Source organism: Schistocerca serialis, chromosome 3 (assembly GCF_023864345.2).
Source record: "Schistocerca serialis cubense isolate TAMUIC-IGC-003099 chromosome 3, iqSchSeri2.2, whole genome shotgun sequence".
Taxonomy (NCBI): domain Eukaryota; kingdom Metazoa; phylum Arthropoda; class Insecta; order Orthoptera; family Acrididae; genus Schistocerca; species Schistocerca serialis.
In genome coordinates this window covers 558,021,414-558,043,570 of record NC_064640.1, presented here as the reverse complement: position 1 = coordinate 558,043,570, position 22,157 = coordinate 558,021,414, and positions in this window count along the sequence as shown.

Genomic DNA, 22,157 nt, shown 5'->3' with positions numbered 1-22,157 from the left:
ACTTAATACAGCAGAAAAGACTATTCAACCACAGAGAAAGGAATGCTTAGCTTTATATATGCAGTCACATATTTTCAGTGTTACCTTTACCTGAAGAAATGTGACTGACAATCCTGCTCTGATATGGTTATTAGGCTTGAAAGACCTGTCCAGCAGACTAACAACATGGCTATTAAGACTCAGTGAGTTTGACAATGAAGTCATAAACAAACCAGGAAAGAAACATGAAAATGCAGCTGCTTTGAGTGGGAAGGTAGAAATAACCCAAGTACTGGGTCATGGCCTTGTTGAATGGCAAGCAGCGCAGAATGCTGGCAAACTGTAACTTATACAAGATGCAACTGCAGTTCAGCATATATGAGGTCTATTACGGAAGCTAACTAGATTAGGGCCATGAGTGGCAGTGCTGGCTAAGTTGAAGGAAGAAGTGCTAAGAGAGGCACATGACGTCAAGTAATGGTGATCACATGTTGTCAAGTAATGGAGAATGAAAAACAATGAACTGAAGGGTGCCTGAGATATATTGGTGGATGTGAAGGAAGAGAGATGTGGACCAGTGTGTGAGAAACTGTTAGCACTGCATGCATTGTGTGGACTTGAGTCATAAGTGCGTACCATCACAGAGACTGCTAGAATAGAAGTGTCAAAGCCATTAGAAAAATGATTGGAGTGGATGTAATAGGACCATTTAAATAGACTTCAGCAGGGAGCCATTTCGTGGTGGCAATAATAAATTGATTTTCTCATTGTGCAGAGATGATTTCTATGATGAAACAGCAAGGAATTTTTGCAGTTCAAGAAGTAATAGTCAGCAGTTGGATACTTTAGTCTGGGGTGCTGTAGACAATGATTATAGATCAGGGGACGAATTTTATGTTGGTCTTGATAAAGGAATTATTTTGCTTGTTATGGATGAAGAAACTAAGATATAGTCTACTCCAACCACAAGTACCAAATCGTGAGCACCATAAAATTGGAAGGGTGTTAAGGTACTGTGTGAACTGATACCATAATGGGACACGTAAATCTCATTTTTCATGGCAGCATACAATTCAAAGGTCCACAGCAATACAGTGTAGCAAATGCAGTTTTTATATTCTGGCACAATTTTTCAAGAACATGAAAAAATTACGAAATTTGAATTAAATATTATAGGAATTGATTGAAATTATGATGAAAAACTCGTTTTTCCACAAAAATCAGAAAATCACAACAAAAAAGGTCAATATAAGACATAAAATCAAGTGAATCGTATTTTCACCTATGTTCACAATGTTTTTATGAGTTTTCTAAATATTTTCATTCTTTTTTCAATATTTCCATAATTTTTAAGTTTTTCCGGCCCTTTTTTGGAATTGTGTTTGAATGACCAATCATTTACCTATCATTTCGTCAAATTTCCAATAAATAAATACTTAAACTTGTAACGGGGCACTTTTTCTAGCATTATCTTTTTTTTTTATAGAAGTAGCCGTTACCAGGATTAATCTCGAATTTGGTATAGGTGAACAATCTCAGCTGTTTCACTGAAACTATTTCATATGATTTTGTGTATGATATATTATATTGCAGGCTAAAATGTGTAAAAAGAAATTAATTTGTTAGTCGTCTCTACATGCAGTTACAATTACTCTTAGAAATATTTGAAATTACGAAATTTCGGGAATATTTTCAATTCGTATTATTAATTGCACAATTTAACACCAATTATTAAAATTATTTTTGGATTCATTTATAAAATAATGATTTAGTTTAGCAAAGATTCTTCTTTTGTTAAGAAAGTATGTAAACTCTTTTGCTTTGTAAACTCTTCGCCTTGCAAACTCTTCGGAATATTGTGAGTACCACAGAATGTAAGTAGTAGTCGGTATGCCTCTGATGGAAGTGAATGTGTTTTTTAATTTTGTCTACAACAATGTAATTGATGGTTATATGGAAATGGCAATTGTGAAGTCAGTGTGAAACAGAATAGTAAGTAAAATAAAAGAAACTCATATCAAGAGATAATTCTTCATCAGTTGTTTAGTCTTCGGGAACCCATAACGTCATAAATCAAAATTGCGACCTCAAGAATGCACCCCTACACGGAAGAATTGGAGCCAACAACTCTGTGATAATGTAAATAAGTAAAAAGTTTATGCCTCCTGAAGCTTTTGAAACTAATGAAGATGCTACAAAAATTTTATGGTGATATGCGGGAGGGTATGATTACAAACATTTCTGATTTTTTCATTTTATTGGGAATTTTGCCATAACATACAATAACATACAAACTACATCTCCTCGAAAATACATAATTTAAAAAAAGTTGAAAACATCTCAATAAAAATAATTTTCAAACTACAAACTCAATAACATGATCTTCATTATCATCATCTTGTTTTCTCTTCCTTTGTATCTGAGTTAAAGATTTTCATCCTCAAAAATTATAAAACCCATCCACTTAATAGTTTCAACTATTTGTCTGGCTAAATAATTTTAAATTCATTATTGAGCTCCATACAAATTTCTCTCCATATTTTGTATTCAGGTAACAACATCCAGTAATTTTACATAAAAGATCTACTTCTACTTGATTAATTTTCTTAAGCAATTTTACATTGTTTACATTGTTGAGAAGTAGAAACTTCATTCATAGAGAAAAATTATTAATTAACAAATTTTAAATTTATTCATTATCGAATCATGGAAAAAATATTTAATAATATAAGAAAGTAATTTTTTATTATTAAAATACTGTTCAACTAAGTTAGAACAAATAAAATGTGATGACTTTTCTAAGACATCAAATAAAATCGACTATGGCTAACGTATGGGATAAATCTAAATTAATTAAATTTTTATCGAGATAAATAATAAAAGGGAAACAAATTCATTATAATAGGCCTATTTACAAATATTGTTTTAAACCCGCTTCAATTACAGAACATCTCAGAAGTGTAAATTATAAAATTATTTTGATTATGTTAAAGGTACTTATGGAGATGGTGTATATAAATTTTAATTTTTTTAGTTATAATGACAATATAGATATTTGGGAAGAAATTGAAAAGTAAAATTCTCTCTTCTTTGTGAGTTGAAAAAATATGAGTATCATAGTAATTTGTGATAAATAATTTACTATAAATATTAAAAGGTTTGCTGAAGAATCGTTGAACATATTCTCAGTTCGAATATAAAAGACTTTCTTTAGACTGAGAAGCTCATGTGCACGAATCAGCATAGTTTTAGAAAGCATCGCTTGTGCAAACCTCGGCTTGCCCTTCTCTAACATGATATACTGAGAACTATGGATGAATGGCAACATGCAGACCCCATATTTCTAGCTTTCTGGAAAGCATTTGACATGGTGCCCCATTGCAGGCTGTTAACAAAGGTACGAGCTTATGGAATAAGTTTACAGACATGTGAGTGGCTTGAAGATTTCTTAAATAATAGAACCCAATATGTGCCCTTGACGTCAAGTGTTCATCAGAGACAAGGGTATCGTCAGAAGCCCTAAATGTGGAAAAATGAAACTTAATGACTGATTCTGCTGCCACCTACATACATTCTGTGTAAGGACCACAAAGATAAGATACAAGAAATTAGGGCGTATACTGCGGCATATAGGCAGTAATTCTTCCCTTGCTCTGTTTGTGAGTGGAACAGGAAAGGAAATGATCAGTAATTGTACAGGGTATGTCCAAATATTAACTGGTATCTTCAGTGACTTTGTCATTAATAATCCAAAAGGTATACCTTATTTAACGATATTTTTGAAGAAATTGCCATATAAATATTGAAAAAATGAGAATATGGAACAGGGATAGATAGCAAAATTACCATTACAAATGCGTCTGCCATGCTATAAGTATTACGATCCTGAAACGAAATTAGTTAGATAAAGTATGTAAGAAACATTATATATCATTCAGAGATCTTAAACATTTAGAATCTAGTCATGAAACAGACAAACAATTTCAAAAAATTATAAAACTATACGCTGAAGGTGCTTCATTCCGAAAAAAATGGAGCTACAACATCAGTAGACATAAAATGGAGCTACCAACACTCATTTTTTGTGCATCCGCATTTGAAAGCCATAATCATTGGAATTCCAAATCAATTTCAAGCACAACATATTTATTTCGACACAAATAAAGAAAAACACGATTTTATAAACAAAAGTAAATAAAACATCAATAAAAAATTTCTTTTAACCAAATATAATAATGTATAAATATCAGAAAAATCATAAATATTAACAGAATATGAAAATAATTAACGCTACATTAATCGTAAGTCTTTAACGGAATCTAAAACACTGCACAAGGAAAAATTTTTTTTTGAGAACAAACGTTAATGGGGTTTTCATTTGCATTTTTTCTAATAAATTTTTATTATATCTTTTTTCATTTTTGTTTTTATTATTTTTCCGTTTTTCCTTTGTATTTTTTGAAAATAAATTTTATGTATTTTAACATTATAGATGTGTTTTTCATTTTTAATTGTTTAGTTCAATTTTTAAAATTTTTCAATTAATATTCCATTATGAACATCGTAGGTTAAACTCTTGTTGCCATAAAAATTATGTAAGATAAAGTATCATTAAGAATTTTATTACTGGAAGTAAGACATAATTTCATAACTGTATTTTGTACATCTATAATATTTTTCATTTGAGGCCAGCTGAAGTGGCTGTGCAGTTCTGGGAGCTACAGTCTGGAGCCGGGCGACCGCTACGGTCGCAGGTTCGAATCCTGCCTTGGGCATGGATGTATATGATGTCCTTAGGTTAGTTAGGTTTAATTAGTTCTAAGTTCTAGGCGACTGATGACCTCAGAAGTTAAATTGCATAGTGCTCAGAGCCATTTTTTATTTGAGTCATGCATAAAACACAAATAGGATATCAGTGCACACTCCACTGCAGAGTGAAAATCTCATTCTGGAAACATCGCCATTTCTATGGCTAAGCCATGTCTCTGCAGTATCCTTTCTTTCAGGAGTGCTACTTCTCCAAGGTTCGCAGGAGAGCTTCTGTAAAGTTTGGAAGGTAGGAGACGAGATACTGGCAGAAGTAAAGCTGTGAGGACCGGGTGTGAGTCGTGCTTTGGTAGCTCAGTTGGTAGAGCACTTTCCCGCGAAAGGCAAAGGTCCCAAGTTCGAGTCTCGGTCGGGCACACAGTTTTAACCTGCCAGGAAGTTTCACAAATAGGATAACTTGTAATGAAATATATGGATTTATATCAGTATCTCCTTTTAGTTACATTACTCATTCAAAATCATGAAATGATATGTGAGGTTTCAAAATTATTTTGTGGATTTAAATTACACATTTATTAAGGAAAAATTTCATGTTATAGGTTTTTAAGTAAATCTTCTGTAATTTACCATTATCAAATAACGAACAATCAACTAAATGATAAGTTTTTCTTTTTGTTTGGAAAACAACAAACATCAATCTGCATTGCATTATAAAGATTCGTTACATCTATATTTTAATTATTTTTATCATTCAATCCACTGTTTTCAATAGCTTGTAATTCAAAAAAAGATAATGGTAATTTATGATATTTTAATCCTTCTTGTTCTAATTCAAGTTCGCAATTGGAATCGTATTTAACAAAAGGCACTCTAATTTCCATATTCTCAACAACGATTTTTCTTTTTTTTTGTAATGTATCTTTTGTTTTGACACCAGCTTCATTTTTGTCACATCTAAGAACAACATTTCAGCTAGAACTAAAATTAAAACTAATAGTTAAATCTCCTTTTCGCATTACTTCTTTAAAGCCTTAAGAAAACAACAAATATTTCTTATAGATTAAGTACTTCATTTTCTTTACTTTTTATTTTACAATTGTTAAGTATATGTCCATATAAATTTTATTAGAAAGGGATGAAATTAAATTTATTAAAACTGATAAAGAAGTAAGGGGATGTTCTAATCTTGCTCAAATGTAATTTCAGTATTTTACAGTTTAAAACCAAATAATTTTGCAAAATAATTACCTATTAGTTTTCTTTTTAGATTTTCCATCATATAAAGAATCTGATACATCAGACTGAATGATTTGAAAATTCATATATAATTGAGCATAGTTGGGAGGAACCCAACCATTGCCAATATTTATATTAATTTCTACATCTTTATAAGAATATTTAAATTACTTTTACCTTTCTCTTTCACTGGATAAGAATAAAACTGATTGTTTTCAATTTTGTTCATTTATTAAGTTCAAGATGTATTAAATACTTACATAATGACATTATTTTTAGATAGGCAACTATTATGGGCATTACCAAAACAGGCCATTTAACAAAAGCTTTGTTATAAATCTTTTTTATAACTTTTTTGACAAGATATGCCTCTGGATATTTAATTTTTGTCGTTATTTTTCATAAAAATTTCCTTTAACTTCTTTTACATCAAAATTTCTCAATTTGAATGTGACTGGATTAGAGTAAACAACTCTGTTGAAAACTTCTGTTGGCTAATTAGTTGTATAGCCTTCTTCAAATATTTCTTTCGATTTACTTATTGTCACTTTGTTTCCTATATTATACTTAGGATAAGTATCTTCAAAATTTGTTGTATAAACAGTTTGCAGTCAGTTATTTTATTTTCTTTGTTTACATCTTTTGCCACTATTTTTATTGCTGGATGTGTCGTATTATCATATTCTTTAATTAATTTAGAAACTAAATAAATCCATTTATAAATTCCCTGTAAGTTACATTTTTCCACATTTTTCTTTTAATATTCTATTAAATCTTTCAACAACAGACGCCTTTAATTTTGTAAAAGGTTGATAATGATTAATTATAGATTTTTCATTAGTTCTTGAAAATCTATATTATAACATTCTTTACCATTATCTGTGGTAAATTTTTTGTAGACGTATGTACACACAAAGGAGTTAACAGGGGCGCCAGCTTATAAAAAAATATTGGTGTGGCTCATACTGCACGACTTGCTCCAGAAAATTTTCTAAATTTTAGATGAAAAATAGTAAGTTTTAAAGTTTTTTAAGCATTTTAGAGGCATATGATCAACATTAGAACCCCAAAACTGGACTCTCTGTAACTTGACGCTCCGGGAAACTCGACAAGCCTGACACATTTTTTGACTTTGAAAAAAGAAGCAAAACATAAACACACATGTATTTTCGTAAAAATTTAATTTAGAGTGTTAATCACGCTTATAGACTATTACAGAGCAGTGAATATATAGCTCTGAAAATATTGAACTTATATTTAAATAAATCCTAAACTATCGTTAAAACATAAAATATTGTTGTTGCACAGTAATAGCACTTTGATTAATAAGTGAAATAGGTAATTTAAGTTTATTTTGAATAAGTCTCAGATTCATTAAATAAAAACAATATCTCTAAGTTAATGATTTAATACAGTTAATAAAGTTAATATAGTGTATCTAATACTTTCAGTCAAAAGTATCTAAATAGGAAGTTTTAATTGGGTCTTACACCCTAAAAATATTTAAGTATTTGAAAATAATGAATACAGTACTATAGTAATATAGTTATACAGTACTAAACTAGTAGTAATATTTCTAACCTGAAAATTTAACATTGTTTATGTATTTAATTCTCTATTTTATATAGATTTTTAATGTTGCTCTAAATGCCATTATTAGCGTGCCTCTAGAAAGGTGCAAATGTCGACCATTTGACTGGATTACTGAATACAAAGTCTTAGATGACTGGTCAGCTATCCAATTGATCCAAAACATCTTAGTGGGTATGAAGAACAGCCAAGTTGTTCAATCGCTTCTGTCCCATTGTTTATCAGAGATATGACTTCAGACATCTAAAGGCACTGAATGACCATTCTGCTGTTGCTATCGTGATTGGAACTACTTGGGGAAGGTTAATGCACTTCACTACTTCATGTAACATTTCTCCAATTGCAGGCGCTTGTGTAATGTACTTTCTTACATCACGCATGTTTTTTAAGACCACTTTTTTTTTACTAGCGATATTGGCTAACATATTCAAGTGTCTCTCAATAACTAGGTGATTTTTGAAAAACTCAGTTGATTTTCCTAAATTTGCTTCACCACTATTTACTAAAAGCAAGCACTCGAGTTCAACTGCAATGACCTGTGTGAGTTCAGTTGAAGCAAACCGCTCAGTAATCCAAGACTGCATCAGTTCACAAACTTCAATGTAAATAGCTTTGTAGTATTCCTTAAGTGTTTTGAAAGTGTCTGGTGAGCTGGCTTCCTCGTTTTCATACTTCTTTGGTACACGATTCTGAGGAAGCGAAGGATCATCAACGTGTGAAGGTTTTCCCAAAAGTGTTCAAAACTATCACACCTTCCATTCAATATACAAATCAAGCCCTCATATATTTTTCCAGATCAGCAACACTTACATGAGGGCATTGAATTTTTTCATTGACATCCTCTACTGGGTTCATTGCATGGCAATAAAAATGTAAAAAGAAATAAGTCTTGAAGTAAGTCTTGAATTGTAACATTGACACAAGGTAGCCTGCAAATTTGTAACCTGCCTCTGTTTTGTCTTATGCAGAAATATGTTTAAAAAAACTCTAGAAGTTCTTCAAAATTTCCAATATTCTCAAGATACTAGAAGCTGGCATAGTCCGTAGAGTCGGGGAAAGGGGTCATAGACCAGCTTGATCATTGGCGCTGTCATAGCGTATGCTTTTGAAAAGTCCCATCCTTTTGTTGGATTCCTTTGCGGTGTTTATTAATGCCGAAACTTACTATTCACGCGACTGCACTATCAGAAAAGCCATCCATTGTTATATCTTTAAAAGTACATTGTAGGTAAGGCTTATTTACAAAATCGTCTACATAAAGGTATACGAGGGGAATTCAAAAAGTAAAGACACATTTGTGAAAAGCTGTACTGATTCTGATGATAGAAAACTGAAACATGCGTTATTTTTCTACGTAACCTCCCTGGACTTCAATGCAGTTTTCCGACGTTTTACGAGTTTTTTTTATTTCATCAGAAAATATGTTTTTCGGTTGCATCTGTAACCAATTTTGCACCGCAGCAATGGTATCCTCATCACTTTAAAATCTTCTTCCCTGTAGTGTTTCCGTTAAGGGTCCAAACATGTGAAAATCGCTAGGAGCCAGGTCTGGACTGTACGGTGGATGTTCCAGAACCTCGAATTTCAATTCCGTAATTGCGTCAGCTGTCCATTTGGAAGGATGTGGGCGAGCGTTATCATGCTGCAGGATGACACCCCTTCACAGTTTTCCACGACGTTTGGATCTAATTGCAGGTTTTAGTTTCGTACACAACACATCACATCAACCATACAATACAGACCTGGCTCTAAAGCCTCATTTACGCTGGGGCGACGTCTTGCAACATTGTGGTATGCTACGGAAATGTGGCGTGCGTCGTCTTGTAGCATGCTACAACAGGCAACATCTTGCGGCGTATGTTGCATGCGGCAGGTTAATTTATACCAGACCAACAGAATTTGTGCCACACGTGTGTCGGTCTTGCAGTATAATGGATGATAAAGTGATAGCAGCGGCGGCCTACTTGGTACTTGCACATGCAGCTAACAACGGAAATGAAAACCAAAGGAAAAGAAAACGATGGTGGAAGAGAAGAGTATTTACAGAAGGTCCACGAAATAGTATCGTAGGAACTAAAAGCAGACGATCGTGCGTTATTTAGTAATTTTAACAGAACGTCGACTGAAGACTTTCATTACTTACTGCAGCTAACTACACCTCTTATTGTAAAGAAGAAAACAACTACCAAGACAATATTTCACCAACAATTCGATGGGCCATCCCATTACGATTTTTAGCCACTGGCGAGTCACTAATGTACTTATTTAAAATATCATATTCTGCTATTTCCCTCATAGTGTCAGAAGTATGTGAAGCTATTTCATTGGTGTTGAAGAATTACATAAAGGTAAGCACGCAACATTCAATACTGATTTCATTTAAGTAATGTTTTATTGGCATTTTTAAGCAAATTAAAATGGATATTAAAGAACTGTTAAAAATACTTATTTCTAAAATCGAATTAATTCGAGCTCTTCTGTTTCTGTTTGAACAAATTCGTCACAATTATTATTGTCCACATATACAATTTCACAGCTAGGTTTTGCAAGCAATGTTTCGATGCTCGGAGTTTGCTGTTGATACTACCCAAGGCCACTTTAAAAAGAACATTTGGAAATATGTGCTTGACATATGTGGGAGGTACATGTTCTTCAAGAGCTACATCGCTGTCATCTTTTGATACTGTGTCCTCTGTGTCATCAGTCTGAAAAAATAGGGGAAGTAATGAGTATGTTTTAGTTTTCAGATTCCAAAGGATACTGAAGAATGGCAGAAGGTAGCAAGAAATTTCGAAGTGAAGTGGAATTTCTCTCACTGCATAGGAGCCATATATGGCAAACATGTGCAAATTATGTGTCCTCCGAATACTGGAAGTGAATACATCAACTACAAAAAACATTCATCATTGTCCTTATGGCAATTGTAGACGCAAATTACTGTTTTCAATATATACATGTTGGATGTCACAGGGACAGAAAGAGAGGGGAGGAGGAGATTGACTTAGAGGGGGAGAGAAATTGACCTTAGTGAAGGGGAGAGTGCCGGAGGGGGTAGGAGGTGATAGAGGAGAGAAGCAGATGGACAGAAAGAAGGTCAGGAGAAGATAGGGAGTGGAAAAAGGAGATGGGCATAAGGGGAAGGTGAAGACATCTGGGCAATGCCGAGTTTATTTACCTCATTTATAAAATTAATAAATCTTCATATGTTGTTGATTAACAACTTTGTAAATGATTCATGTAATATACGATACTCAAACTGTACTAAAATATGAGATGAATAAAATGTAAAATTAAAATTTTTGTGTTGTTTTGTGCTTAATTTTAACACTCTCAAATTATAAGTGAATGTTAATTTATTAAATCATCATATTATGACAAAGCCACAGCAAAGTGTGGCCGGTTCAGCTAGTACTACAGTATATAACTGTCATTTTAACTTACAGAGTTTAGTTGAAGATACGAGATGAATGAGACTGCTCCTGAAGATTCGAGGGTTTGCCTGTTGATTTGTCAAGTTCGCTATGGTGCTGAGACTTGATCCACCTTGCTGCAAATTTTTCTGCATCGAAGCAATGCAGTGGAGGTCCATTTATTGAAATGAAAAGTAGATTTGAAAGTGTCGGAATTTGTAAGTGATTTCTCTGATCAGTCAGTGTTAAATTCATGGCACTAAATCCGCGTTCACATTCAGCTGTAGATATAGTTATAACTTCGACTGCTTTCACAAGTTCCTTCACAGAATTGGGCATGTGTTGAGGATTTTCTTTATAGATTCGAAAATCTTTAACTAGTGACGCACATGTGCTTTCACATAATTTAAAATCCACCTTATTACACAAGCGAGAAATTGACATGCCACCATAAATCACATGTTCATAATCATCTGAAGGCCATGTATCTGAATTTAATACGGCTACATCGGAAAAGAAATCCAGGTCCTCAAAGCGGTTTTTTATATTGTCTACCAAAGACCGAAAAAATTTCTTCCGATATGTCTGAAATCTGTTACATTCATCACAAGATGGTTCTTTAATTAATAGCCCTTTGAATGTGCGCTTTTCCTCCAACTCTTGTACTATCATCCTAATTCGTAGTGAGTCATTTGTTTTTGGTGTTTCAAGAGTTCTTATAGCCACGTCAATTTCCTGTTTTGCTTTAAGGACTAAAGAATTTCTGTTCTGCATAATGAATGGTAATACTTGAAGAACTTCTAGGGCCTCATAAAGCATAACTAATTCCATTACAAGCAACCACTTTGTGAGATGTTTTAGTAAACTTTCAACTTTAGATCTCTCCTGAGTTGATCGGGAACCATCATGTCCCAGTTTTTCAAAAAGATGGACAAGAGAAGTGTGACTTTCAAGAAGAGCTGGAACAGCATTAAATGAGGAAGCAACCCAACGTACCCGAAAAATACAGCCTAGTTTTAATAGCTGCGAGGATAATTCTTGTGAAACACTTTGTAGTAGTCTCTGATTTTTGGGACTTCGAGAAAACACAGAATATAGGGAATCTTAAAAAAATCTATATATGGTATACATCTGCTACATCATTCATAACATCGTGGACAGCTAATTCCATTTCGTGGTTCATGTAATGAACAACAGTTAAATCCTTATGTAAATGAGTATGCAGTAGAGCGTCTAAACCTTTGTAAGGCGCAAGAATTGTTGAGGCACCATCTGTTGCGATACCTACAAGGTGGTTTTTTAGTAGATCATTTGTAATGCCATACTTTTCAAGAGCTACTGGCAGTGTGCTGAAAACGCATTCTCCTGTCCCACTTTCTAATTCAACAATGTCAAAAAAGTAATTGCAAGCAACTCCCTCAAAGGACAAACGCAAATATATTATTAAACAAGTTTTATTGGAAACCGTTGTACTTTTGTCCATAATGATAGTAAAGTTTTACCCGATTCTACAAGGAAGCGAGCAAGGTTCTTTTCCATTTCTTCTCCTACAAACATAATGATGGTCAGAATGAAGCATATTACCGACTGATAAACCATTAAGCTTTTGTAGTTCGATTACTGCAGGATACGATTTGAATGATAATTTCTGTTCAGCTATTACATATGCAGATCTGAACAACGAAGCAGTTGCGACTACTTGTTCTTGATGCTGCTTTCCCCACAACTTTCCACTTTCACTCACGCATTTTTCTAAACTTTTATTTTATTATGTACTCATGATTTCTACGCACTTCATATGTGATTTGCACTTTGCATGATCCCCGATTTTATCATTTAGTTTTTTGGCGTTATTAGCAGAAACACCAGCTATAAACACGTTATCGATACGCACACGTTCACTGCTTTCCACCTTAAGTTCACGAACTTGTGAACACACTGTGCATTTTACTAAGTTTTTGTCATTTATGGACAGCCACGGCTTAGTCTTTTGCCAGTTTTGAAAACGTGTTAAGGCAACACAATTCCCTACTATAATCTCAAGAGTACTGTTACTCCCATTCCTACCTTGAGACGTGTCACAGTTTTCAGTCACCGGAGATTCAGTCTCTTCGCCTGTATTAGCACCATCGTTACCGTTCTCTTTTTTACTTTCACTGTCTATTTTAACTCTTTTAGCACCACTGTTAGTATCCTGACTGTCAGAATTTGTACACGTATCAGGTAATGCACTGCTCTTAAGAAAATCAGAAATTTTGATTTGTTTGAATGACATCCTGAAATTCCGTAGTTCTTACAGGCCCGGACGCACTCAACTCACTAATGAAGCTACTGAAGCGGGAACATGTGACGATCGCCGTGTGTTTGGCGGACACGAGGCAACGAACGAACGGCATCAATTAATTAGGAGTATGCGATGCTTGGGAGCCTGTGTTAAGCTCCAGTCACGTAGTTCACAGCTAGCGAAGTCAGACTCTCCGATCCCGTCTGGTAGGTACCGCTGCTCACCACGCACTACTTTGTGCTTTCGTCCCAGGCGCGTTAGTCTGCGCCATACCGTTGCCAAAAGGTGGCCTAATGGTAAATGTTCGCACAGGTACCGGGCCGGTCACCACCCTGTGTCAGGGCCCAGGGTGGGAATCTTAGCCCCCAGCTCACCCGACTCTAAGGTACGACTGCTGCGGTATGACTGCCACACTACTTCCCTCGCAAGCTCGCAACTAAACGGATGACGCACCTTAGACGAAAGCAACATTGACAACATGAGAATGATGATTTGGTTCTAAATGTTTTGAAATGCTTAACTACTACATAACACTTTTTCAAAATTAATAAGAAAACATATTAATAGTATTAATAGTAAGACCGTATGAAAAACTTTCAGTGTTCGGCTCCACAAATTTAAATTATATGTTAAGTTTTATTCCAGTGCATGGGAAATAAACTTCCCAGGTTGGGATGCATAAACTAAAACCAGAGGAGGGGATGGTCTGATGCAGAGGGAGGGAGGGGAGAATCCCTCCCATCCCCCCTGCAAATTGCACACTGAATACGAAAATATTCAGTCTTCTTGACTGAAGACAATACCTTTCTGAACACAGACTTTCCTAGTAGATCAATGATCTCGTTTTGAATATCGTGGAATGTCCATTTATACCCTGAACGCCCTAACCAATCGTTAAACTCAGGCACGCTATCCTTTCGGAATTGCAACAACTGAAAAAAATTTGAGTTTACTTCTTTGTGCCCTGTAATTCTTAGTCCTTGTCGGCACAGAAATTGCATGGTAGTAAAAATTATCTCGGGAGCTAAACGGCCTTTCTTCATATCACTATTTAACTGTTCATTCAATTGGGAGGCCACACTTCGGTTAGTGGTAGACTTTAGTTTCAGAACGCCTTCTTTATGCATAAACATATCTTCATGAAGACAGAATTTTTCCAAAGCCTTTTTCCAGTTAGAAAACCCTACAGAAGTAAATGCATCTTATTTTTTTATGAAGAAAATTGAAATAGATTTTTAGCATCTGACTCTTTGCAGGTTTTATAAAAAAACTTTTTAGGTAAATGCTTCATATTCTGGCCATGTATATTAGAGCAACCAAGACTTCTGAAATGATCTTGCATTACCAGATTGTCCAGGTTTCGGCTGTGAACGGTTCTCGCCTGAAGAAGCAGTTGAAGACACAATAATTGTTGGAGGCTGACTTGCAGTACTATCAACTTCCAAGCGTCTTTTTGGTAGCAAATTTATCCATTGCAAACTTAATTCACAATACACTAAGAGAGTAAAGTAAATGAATAAAATATAATCATACAAAATAGTCCACTAGACACTGAAGTTGGAACACTAAACATGTCTGCAGCATGCACTGAATGAAACTATCCATACTGAATGACTGCAACAGCAGGGTAGTTTTTATATAGCTGCAGTGTCATAATGTCTCGAAGCATCAAGGTGATGTGAGGTGGAGGGTTCCAGGCACTTCTACTCCAGTCCTTTTGATGTGGACGCAGCTGCAGTATTGGCCTGCCGGCACCAACCTTTACCCAAAAGTTGCGCACCGGCACAAATTCTATGTGTGCTCACAGCACCGTAAAACTATCATGATTCACACCACTCTTTGACAGTTAACCTGCTTACTACTGAAATAATTATTTGTTGTAACTCATTATTGAATGTATTTTAAAAGTTAACTATCATCAAACAAGGAAAATAAAAAATTCCAACATAATTTTGTGATTTTACGAAGCGTGATATAACTAATAATTTTCTTAAGTTATTGGGAGGGGGGCAGCTCCACCACCCTAAAAAGAATTGTTGATGAAGTTCAGGCCCCATGGAGTCAGCGCCTGTGGGAGTTAATGAGGATTCAGATCACTACCTTGTAATTGTGAAACTAAGAGCCCGAATATATAACACAAGGAAAGTTAAAGGAACATCTCAGAGAAAAGTATGTGGTATCAAAGCTAAAAACTGAAGAGATTGCTAAAACATACTCTGAGGTGGTTACTGAGAATCATGCAGTATACACTCCTAGTGTAAGTAATACTCTGGATCAGGAATGGAGTTCTAGCAATGACACAGTCATTAAGACAGCAGATGTGGTGCCAGGAGAAGAATGAAAACAACCAAGGAATTCCTGGTGTGATGCAGACTGTAAGAGGATGAGTCATGAGAAAAAGTTGGCTTGTAGGAAAATGCTTCAGAAATCATTAACACATTTAGTGGTAAGAAATGACCAAGATAAAAGGGAGGAAGAGAAGAAACTGCATTGGAAGAAGAAAAGGAAATGGGAAAGAAAGCAGATTTTAGAATTGGAGAAAAATGGAAAAAGAAATGATGTCAGGAAATTCTATCAGAAAATCGACAGTGAAAGAAGAACATTTAAGCCATGTATCAATACACATACAAATAAAAATGGGTAATTATCAGCTGATAACCAAGAGATATTAGAACATTAGGTAGACTATTTTAGTGAACTCTTGCATGCTCCAGAGCCTCATATTCAGGAGATCCTAATCCACCCAGAAGAAGATGATAAGGCCATAGCCCCTCCCATCTCTCAAGCAGAAGTACACAAAGCAATAGCCCACCCGAGAAACAATAAAGTATGAGGGACTGATAATATAATATCAGAACAATTGCAAGCTGGAGGAGCTGAGTTAAATTGAAGGGTATACAGGTTGCCAGACGAATGGAATGTAGGGATAGTGTGTGTGATACACATGAAAAGCGATATATTTAAATGTGCTAACTACAGAGGCATAACATTCCTAAATGTTGCAATAAAGTATTGTCAAAGATCTTTTTAGTAAACTTTCGCGCATAGCAGGAAACGTTATTGGAAGCTGTCAGTGTGGATACGGACTGGGAAAGTAAATTGTGAACCAGATATTTACTCTCCAGCAAATAAAAGAAAAGACCAACGAATTTAATGTTAGTGTGCACCATCTTTTCACTGGTTTCAAATCAGTGTATGACACAATAAATCAGGCTAAATTTTATGAGGCAATGATGGAATTTTGGGTGCCTGAGAAGTTGGTGCGTTTGACAGAGGTTATCCTAAGGCACCCCCAGTGCACCAGTATACTGTGCGAATGTAGTTTAGGCTATCTCCCCTGTTCCCCACATGAACTGTGCTAAGACAAGAGTATGGGATTTTCCATCTACTCTTCAATTTGGTACTCGAAAAAGTGGTCTGTGAATTGGGTGTACAGACAGGAGGTACTATCAACTCTAAGTATGTACAACTGTTGGGATATGCAGATGATTTGGATGTAATGAGTAGAGCATTCAGAGATCTACAAAGTGCCTTCTCATCCCTAAAACTGTGGGCAGAGTACATGGGTCTGAAAATTAATGATGGGAAGACCAAGCAAATGTATGAAGGTACAAATTGACCTTTACAGCCCACAGTAACCCTTGATGGGATGACATCTGAGCAAGTGGAATGTTTCATTTATTCGGGTTCTAAGACAGAAGCAAATGGCACCTCTTCGACTGAAATTGTGGCCTGCATAAGAACTTCTAATTAAGGTTATTTTACAATGCTGCAACATTTTAAATCCAAGCTCATATCATGAGAGACTAAGTCCGAACTCTATAAAACGCTGATCCACACATTACTTACATATGGTTCAGAAACATGGACGATTACAGAGCAAAGTTGTGTAGACTGATATGAACTGTACCTGTATTATGACTAGATGTGACAGATCCAGCAGGGAAACCATTCTGCAGTAAACCTGGAGGAAGACTGAGGCTCAGATGGAGTGATGAGGTTGGAGAAGACGCTGCCAGAGATGGTTGCCATAACTGAAGGGCTACAGCAAAGTCCATAGAGGAATGGCTGAAAATTATCAAGGAGGCCAAGTCACATCCTGGGATGTAGTGCCAGTGGAAGAAGAAATTTCTTGATGGACTTTGCTTTAAAACTGTTTCAAAAGTTTTTGAATTATTTTTACTGTGTTGACCTTTAATTTCAATAGCCCATTCATATTTTGAAAACAACATCTATTATAGATAATAAACATTTATATTATTTATTTGCTTTTGGAATTAGTTTATAATTTACTGGAACTATTTGAACTACGTGCACTTGACATAAATCGTCTAAACTAAAAGAAATAACATTTCTCCTTTTAAAATTTTTTTCTAATTCATTTATGTAATTCATTAAGAACTTCTTCCGAATATTATGTTCCAAACCACTGCCTTCAATTTTTTTAAAAATAATCTACTGTTTTATAGTATTACAAGTTGAACAAATTCCTTCAGTTCTTTGTATTCCAACTTTGTTGTTGAAGTATTTGGATGATGTGTTTCAGTAAATTTTACCATTTTGGACATCAAATATGGTTGTTAAAAATGTGATAAAGCTAATTAAGTTATATAAGACTAAATACCAACATTTAAAGTTACTTTCACAACTACTGGAACGCTTATAACTTTATCTTTTAATTTTACTGTTAGAAAATTTGATTTATACATATTTCTATTCCTTGGTTTTCATAAGCTACTTCATAAAGTATACCAAACACACTGAATGAAAAGTCAAAATCATTAAATGATGAAATTTTTTAACATGTTCATCAATAACACCTTTACCAAGGGTAAATGTGTGTTTCTTGTTCATTTCCAGTTACAAATGAAAGGTCAAATATTTGTATATCATAGATATTATTTTTAATGCATTAAATTCCTCTAATGCTTAATTAAGTGTTGAAGTGATTTTATTAATTCTTTTTATGTTAATCTTCTATAGCACCATTGTAAATTTTATTTCTTTAATTAAATTCTGTTAATCTATTTTTAGTTCTTTTTATATATATTAATGGATAACATAGTTAATGCTTTCTGACATGACTTTTGTAGCAAGATTTTTTAATTCTTATTCTAAATAATGTCTGGCAACAGAATCACAACCGCTAATCTCATCACTCAGTTCTACTAATCTCTAATTTTTTCATATAATGTAAATCTAACACAAATAAAAAATATTCGTTAACTCAATGTGAAATTGATTAAATTTTAGATTTTTAAATTTAATTTTTCTTTCATTTTATGTAATTCATGTTTAATAATTTTTGTATTAATTTTTTATTCCATTTGTATTTTCTGTTTTATGAACTTTTCTAATTTTAAATTTGTTTATTATTCTAAATCTTAGGTAGTAATTTTGTAAAATTTTTGATTCCAACTATCGATTTGTTGCCTTATTAATTTCCATTCTAAGACTTTTCTAATGCTTCATATATTATTTTCATTTATTACCAAAAACGTCCTTTTATCTTGAAATTTATAATCATCTGATAATAGTTATAACACAAATAGACATGAATGACCATAAATAAATTAATCAAAATTTTTTAGCTTTTTTAACAATCTGTGGATCATACTTTTTAAACATTTAGTAACGATAGTAAAACATTAATAATTTATTTCAAACAGTTGATGTAAATGGTTGTTGCTGAAAATCAGTAAAGTTTTTTGTTTTGTTAATGATGTTAGATAATTAATGATTATGATGTTTGAAAAAATCTTAGACTTTGATGTTGTTCAAAAATCTTTTATTAATTGTCCGTATTTCCCTCAATTTTGTTTTTTACTAATATCTATTGTAATAAATCCAAATTTATCTTTATTTCAACATTTAAAACGTAATTCTCCTAATTTATCAACTTTTATAACTCCAGCGACGAACTCGTGGTGAATATGGCTGAATTTGTGTACTCTTGTCTAAAATATTTACAAAATTTAAATTGTTTTTGATAATTGTTTTACTGTTTTTTAATATTTTTGAGCTAAATAAAACATTCTATTCTGTTGTGTTTTCCTCTTGTAAAATATTCTTAAGCTATATTTTGATTTTTCAGAATAAAATCATCACATAAAACAACTGGATTAATTTCTCATTAGGCAAATGGAATAATTTCATCATAAATTTCGAAAAAGCATCAACTCTTTCATTGACTGTTGATAATTAATATCGTTTTTGCAGAGCTACATGGTCCAGTTATGGTGCATCGAATAGGATGCTGTAAAAGTTTAGCATGTTTATTTCTTATTTTTTTGGGAGTTCTCTTTTTTTATTACCAATAGATTTACATTTAAATAAAATAAATTTTTTCAAACTAAAATGAATCGCCTATTTATGTTAAAATGTAATTCATCAGTTCTTCATCAACATCTACATCTAGGACGATACGCAGCAAATCACACTTAAATTCCTGGCTGAGGGTTCATTGAACCACCTTTACAACACTTATCTACTATTTCTTTCTTGAACAGTGTGCTGAAAAAACTCGTGTGTGTTCTATGCAAGCTCTGATTTCCTTTATTTTATTATTAAGGTCATCGTTCCTCTCTATGTAGGTCGGTATCAACAAAATATTTTCGCATTGGAAGGAGAAAGCTGGTGATTCAAATTTCTTATGAAGATTCCACCGCTGAAAAAATGCCTCTGTTTTAATGGTATCTGTACCAAATCTGGTATTATGTCCATGCCCCTCTCTCCATATTTCATGATAATACCAAGCCTGCTTCTCTTTGTTTAACTTTTTCATGTACTCTGTCTACTAAGGATACCAGACCATGTAGTAGTATTACAAAAGAGGATGGACAAGTGAAGTGTAGGCAGTCTCTTTAGTAGATCTGTTACAGTTCCTCAGTGTTCAACAATCAGATACATTGGTTTACCTTCCCCACAGCATTTTCAATGGATTCTTTCCAATTGAAATTGTTTGCAGTTGTTAGTCCTGGAGATTTTATTTGAATTTACTGCTTTTAGATTAGGCTGATTTTTCGTGTAACTGAAATTTAATGGATTCCTTTTAGCACACATGTGGATTAACTCACACTTTTCATGATTTAGGGTCAATTGCCAATTTTTGCATCATTTGGCTATATTTTCTAAATCGTTTTCGATTTGTTTTGATCTTCTGATGAGTTTATGAATCGATAAACAACAGCTTCATGCGCAGACAACCTCAGACCACTGTTCACATTTTCTCCTAAATTGTCCTTATATAGATAAGGTAGACCAGAGGGTCTACAACACTAGCTTGCAGAACACCAGAAATCACTTTTGTTTTACTCGATGACTCTCCATCAGTTACTATGAATGGTAACATCTCTGATAGGAAATTAGGATGCAGTCACATAAGTCAGACGATATTCCATAAGCACGCAATTTATTTACAAGCCACTTGTGTGGTACAGTGTTAACAACATTTTGGAAATCTAGGGTCACCTGTGGAACTTTCCAGTGTTAGGGTACGAATTTTTCATCGTGTGAGTGGTTGTATATGACTGTTAAGCATGGAGCTATTGCATCAGAATATTCTGAAAGGAACGTAATTGGTATACAACTTGGTTTTACTAAATGATTTGAGTTTCTTCACTACTGTGAGGATGTCTTTTTCTAAGTTCTTCATTTCGTTATCTGACCCTGATTAGAATTCTTGAATATGTACTTCATCTTCTTTGGTGAAGGAATTCTGAAAGGCTGTGTTTACTAACTCCACTTTTGCAGCACTCTCGTCATTAGTATTTAAATTGCAGTCATACAGAGAAGCTATTGTCTGTGTTGTGCTACTAGCATACTTTACATACAAGCAGAATCTCTTTGGATTTTGCCCCAGGCTTCGAGAAAATGTTCTGTTGTACATACATTTATAAACATCTTGCATTGAGATCTGTGCTAAATTATGAGCTGATGTAAAAGATTGCCAATCTTGGAAATTTCGTGTTTGTTCAAATTTGCCATGCATTTTTCGTTGTTTCTGTGACAGGGTTCTCAAAATAATATTATATGTACCTAGAGGAGACACCTGTAACGATATCTCAGTAGTTGATTTTTATAAACTTTCTTAATTACAAATATTACTTCAAAAAATAATTATATTTTGATGGAAAACTATAACAGTTCCTATCGTTCAATTAGTTTATTAAGTTATGAAAAATTTATTCATAAAACCGGATATTCAAATTAAAGAAGTTCAAATTTTCTTTAAAGTTTATACTGAGAGTGATAATAAATTATGTACAGATATAAAAGCTAGTACTGGAAAAATTTTACACTTGGTTGATCAAATTATTGTAGCTCATCATAGAACTGTTGCTAATAATTTTCCAAAAGTTATGCCATTTGAATTAATAAATATAAATTTTTGTTTCACTGATGGAAAGTTTGTAGAAACAGATAAATATTGTCACTATGGCTCTAATGTATTTTTCCTTTAAAAATAATTTAGATTTAGGTTTTTCCTATAATTTATTAATTTATTACCTTCATTTGTCCCGATTTATGTGAACCGAATCCATATTTTGGAAATAAATATTACTGATGAAGATAATAATTTGACGACTTTGAAAGGTGCTCTTGCCACAGTTAATTCAGAAATGAATTAATTATATTACAATAAGTGACATAATTTTTCCCTCTTTTATGTAGAAACTAAACAAGTAAAAAAGTCTAATCTGTTTAAAAAATTAGTTCGCTTTAATTATTTTTTGCTATCAGTTTTACTGTCTGTGAATATTTAAATACTAGATCAGGTTAAAAATTTGCTTAGATAGGATTCAAAATTATTTTGCCAGGTAGATATAATGAAGTAATTAATAGATATGATTTTAATTATGTAGAAAATAGAAATATTAAAGTAAAATATA